The sequence below is a fragment of the Silene latifolia genome, chromosome 11 (genome assembly GCF_048544455.1).
Source record: "Silene latifolia isolate original U9 population chromosome 11, ASM4854445v1, whole genome shotgun sequence".
NCBI lineage: Eukaryota > Viridiplantae > Streptophyta > Magnoliopsida > Caryophyllales > Caryophyllaceae > Silene > Silene latifolia.
This window is the reverse complement of record NC_133536.1, coordinates 194,890,728-194,896,082: the sequence shown is the minus strand read 5'-3', so window position 1 is coordinate 194,896,082 and position 5,355 is coordinate 194,890,728. Positions and strand designations below refer to the sequence as shown.

The 5,355-nt window shown below is 39.8% G+C and overlaps 1 non-coding gene across 1 annotated transcript; it reads right to left on the bottom strand.

The window, feature by feature from the left end:
• Positions 1-1,999: 1,999 nt before the first annotated feature.
• Positions 2,000-2,107, bottom strand: LOC141615536 (small nucleolar RNA R71). The gene has a single exon (XR_012529953.1). It is a non-coding gene; the product is annotated as a small nucleolar RNA R71 (small nucleolar RNA).
• Positions 2,108-5,355: the final 3,248 nt, after the last annotated feature.

Sequence of the window (5,355 nt, the reverse complement as noted above, 5' to 3'; positions counted from 1 at the left end):
TTCTGTACCCCCATAACATATATCATAAAATCTTCAGTATAACCACTACTCCATCTCTTCTACATTATCACAAAACGACATACTTCTATATACATATACACTCATCTCCACAATCTTATCTCACAATCCTCAATTGTTACACATACTCACATTAACTTCTCAAGTTCATCTCTTCTATTACCACAAAACTCACCCTTGACTGACATGATACTAAGTCCTAAAACTCCGTACTCGCCGTCCCAAGAAAAAGGTGCTAAACCACATGTAGTTCCAGATCAATACCACACATGCTCCACAATCTCTTGCCACAACTATGTCCACCAACGTCTCATCTAAAACAAGATCAAAAGTACTCCACAACCCCTCACAACTGTGTCCCATTACCAGCTTATTACTATACCATGATAACAACAGAACCATACCCCGACACTGGTAAGAAACATCGAGAAATAAAACAACGGTTTATATGCCCCGACCGACACTGACATGAAATAGCAGTAACCAACAACAATCTATGACACCACGAAAATACTCTTATCACCACACGAATTACCGTGCTCAGATCACCACTCAAGACACAACAACCATATCGATAGCCATCACAACTTTTACAATCCCATAACACTGACTGAGCACAACTTCCTTGACCACAAGACTTTCTTAAAACTGCTCTACCAGATCACGACGCAGCATATTAGACGGGATCACCAATACCAACCTTACGAATATAATCCATACCATGACTCTTGAGGCCGGAACCTCACACCATTACTTACAGATATCATACATACACATATAAGTATAACATATGACGCAGGACACACATATAACGACTCGTATCTATCACGCCACACCATTACTCGTGAGGCCAGGACCTCACACAAAGTTTTACACACCTCATGGACCCATAATCGAATCTAACTAGCCAATCCTGATCACGTAAGTTACCACTTGACAATGAATGCCTCTCATCCGGACTTAACTCAGGTGCCTTTCATAACATATCCTCCCATACACACAATTATCACCTCTCTGGCAAATGTAGCCATAACATCAGTACTCAATTTCCAGCGAACACCTCATATATCCACATCTTATACTCCCTCACAACCAAACATACTAATCACCTCCACAAAATCAACCTCATTAGAACAACTAACTTCCCTAAAGTAACATCATCCTCAACCACTAGTGACAATACTATGATACCAACATCCTTCATGTGACTACTCTCTTACTATCACTTCTTAATATCACAATCCGTTTCATCTCTTTGGTTATCATCCCAAATGACGAACATCAAATCCATCAACAAAATTTACCTCAACATTATTTTCAATTCTATCCTTTATCGCGTCGTAACCTAACCTCCCACCAAAATCTCATATCGCATGAACACTCTACCAGCTTCTTACTCCCTTAATACCTCAAGACAACAGCTAACATGTCGTCCTGAATTCCTATATAACTATTACCTCACATCCTCTCATAATGCTATCTTGCTTTTCCTTGATTCCTTATTTCCATGTCCCATAACTTTGATTGCTATATAAAAAATCATCAACAAACATGGGGATAAAGACTTACCGAAGGAGGAATAAAGGATCGAATGCGATTGCTACGATTATCCACACACACAGAGGAGAGATTCAGAGTGATTAGAGCGTCGTACGATGATTAGGTTTTGTAAATTATGTTTAGGAAACTGCTTAACGAAATATATATCATTTTAATTACTTCCGAATCAAACCGTTGAAATATTACTCGCCAGACCGGATACTCGGTCGAGTATAGAGTTTACTCGGCCGAGTATCCTCTACTCGGTCGAATATTCATCATACTCGGCCAAGTATTCCTCGGCAGAAGATAAACAGAACATACACTTAGCACTACTCGGCCGAGTAGGCTCTACTCAGTTGAGTACTTATCTTAAAAAAATTCGTAGTATTACACTGGCTCTTACGTTCTATCAAAAGTTTTTTCCACCAGAGAAAACTCAAACCTTGAGAAGCCAAATCACCGTATTCCGTCAACAAGCTCTTCAGAGATTGTATGAGGCTTGGGAGAGGTACAAAGAATTGAAAAGACAATGCCCACATCATGGGTTGGATGATTGGTTTCTAGCTATAACATTCTACAATGGATGTGCCGAGTCCTAAAGGATTCTTGATTCCGCCAACAATGGGCGGTTTGATCAAATTGACACCGATATTGCTCATGCCACGATCGAATCCATGGCAATCCATGACGCACAATATGTCAATTCCCGAATTGTGCCACTCAAAGGTAAAGAGGAATCCTCCGACAATCCCGTCTTGTTAGCTCAAATTGCCTTACTCCAACAACAATTAGCGGAACGAGATGTTAGGGATTTTCTTCAACAAGTCAATGCCGTGTCCTCTACAAGTCAAATCATTGTTTGTGACGGTTGCGGAGGTGCGGGTCATTACACCGCTCATTGTCAAGCTACTATTGAGTAGGTAAATTCTTTTCAAGCTCTAAGACAAAGCTCTTATCCACCGGGTACATTTTCAAATACATATAACCCGAATTCAAGATTCCACCCGAATATGTCTTATAGAAGTAATAATGTGCTTAATCCTCAACCTCAACCCCCACCACAACAAAATGCCTATGTCCCTCAACAACAAAAGTATAATCCCCCACCGGGTTATCAAAACCAACAAAGACAACCTCAACAAAATTACCAACAAAATCAAGGTCCACCACAAAATGGCCAACAAAATAACCAGGGAGGAGGTAAACTTGAGGCTATGATGGTTCAAATGCAAAAGTAATTGTTGGCTCAAATCCAAAAGAGTGATCAATCTCACAAAGCCGCAATCAAGATGTTGGAGCAACAAATGGCTTAACTAGCCTCATCTAGCTCTTTAAGGAAAATGGGTCAATTACCACCTCAAGGTGAGAAACCACATGCTACCCTTAATGCTATCTCCTTAAGAAGTGGTACGAAATATGATGGACCACCCATGCCCAAGGAAGATGAGGAGGTACTTGTTGAGTTGGATATTTCTCCTAATGGTAAGGAAAGTGAAGATATTCCAAAGAGGGTGGATGATCCACTTGTGTTTGAAGAAGTCAAAGATGTGGAGGATGCTTCTCCATAGAAGGATGTTGAAGCAAAAATGCCGGAAAAAGTCAAAGGGCCATTTTCTCATAGATTGGCGAAGCATCAGAAGAATTCTCAATTCGGTAAGTTCATGGAAGTTGTGAAGAATCTCTAGGTAACCGTTCCTTTTACCGAATTAATCACTCAAATTTCATATTATACTAAGTTCATGAAAGACATTTTAACTAAGAAAAGAACTTTTGATAAAGTTGAAACAATATCCCTCACCGCCGAGGTGAGTGCTCTTTTGCAAAACAAGTCCCCTCCTAAGTTAAAAGATCCCGAAAGTTTTTCCATTCCGTGCACAATTGACACCTATCAAATTGATAAAGTTTTATGTGATTTAGGTGCTAGTGTGAGTGTAATACCTTACTCTATTTGTGCTAAGCTTAATATGGGAGTCTTAAAATGTACTAGTGTCATGTTGCAAATGGCGAATTGTTCTATAAAACGCCCTTTGGGAGTTTTGGAGGATGTTTCCGTGAAGGTTGGTAAGTTTTTTTTTTTCGGTTGATTTTATTGTTCTTAACATGGCCGAAGATGTCCAAATCCCAATTATTTTGGGAAGACCCTTTTTTACATACCGCAGGTGCGGTAATTAATGTCAAGAATGGTAAAATTACATTGGAAGTGGGTGACGATAAGGTCACATATAATTTGAATAGTGCCATGAAGAGTCCCATGATAGAAGAGTCTTGTTATTCTATTGACATTTTGGATGTTGTTGTCATTGTCATAGAAGACTCTACACCTCGATCTTTATCTAAAGATCCCTTGAAGGCACTCTTGCTATTGGAATCTTTTGCAGGTGATGATGATATTAGAAATAAGGAGATAGAAGCTTTGGAACATGAATTGGATGGAGAAGAGCTATCATTGGAGGAAAGCTCACACTTTATAGGTTTGGTTGCTACACCTCAAGACCTTGAGGTACAAAACCCGAACTTAAGCCCCTCCCCTCCAATTTGAAGTATGCTTTTCTAGATGATGAGGAGATGTGTTCTTGTTAGTGCTAAATTGAGTGAGAGTCAATTGTCTAAATTGCTTCATGTCTTGGGGTCTCACAAGAAATCCATTGGATATAAACTTGATAATTTAAAGGGCATAGGCCCCGAATTTTGCATGAATAGAATCAATCTTGAGGAAGATCATAAAACATGTGTCCAAGTGCTTAACTTGTTGGATGCGAGAATTATTTATGCAATTTCCGATTCTATATGGGTGAGTCCAGTCCAAGTGATTCCTAAAAAAGGAGGAACCACCGTAGTCAAAAATGATAAAAATGAACTAATTACAACTAGAATTGTGACGGGTTAGAGTATGTGTATTGACTATAGGAGGCTAAATCTAGACACCAAGAAAGACCGCTACCCATTGCCTTTTATTGACCAAATGTTGGAGCGGTTGGCATGTCACAAGTATTTTTGCTATCTAAATGGTTATTCCGGGTTCTTTCAAATACCCATTCACCCGGATGACCAAGAGAAGACCACATTTACATGTCCCTATGGTACCTTTGCTTACCGTAGAATGTTTTTTGTTCTTTGTAATGTCCCTGCCACTTTCCAACGTTGCATGATAAACATCTTTTCCGACTTTATTGAGTCTATCATAAAGGTGTTTATGGATAATTTTAGTGTCTATAGTTTTTCTTTTGATGCATGTTTGGCTTTGTGAAGAGGTTGACTTGGTGTTGAATTGGGAAAAGTGTCACTTCATGGTGAATGAAGGGGTGGTACTTGGTCATATTGTCTCGGAAAGAGGAATTGAAGTGAACCATGCTAAAGTCCAAGTTATTGAGCAACTGCCCCCACTGGTAAATGTAAAGAGTGTAAGGAGTTTCTTAGGCCATGCGGGATTCTACCATCGTTTTATTAAAGACTTTTCTAAGATTGCAAAACCCCTTGCGGAGCTTCTTTTAAAAGATACTCCCTTTGTGTTTACTAACGATTGTCTTGAGTCTTTTCTTAGGATCAAGAAGGCTTTGATTTCCGCACCTATCATCCAATCACCGGATTACAACTTGCCATTCGAGCTCATGTGTGATGCAAGTAACTATGAGGTATGTGCCGTGCTAGGACAAAGAAAGGAAAGGTTCTCCATGCTATCTACTATGCTAGCAAACCCTTGGATACGGCTCAAATCAACTATGTCACCATGGAGAAAAAGCTACTTGCCATTGTGTGGACGCGGGCCCACGGGGGCGAAAAGCGAAGCAAGTTTTT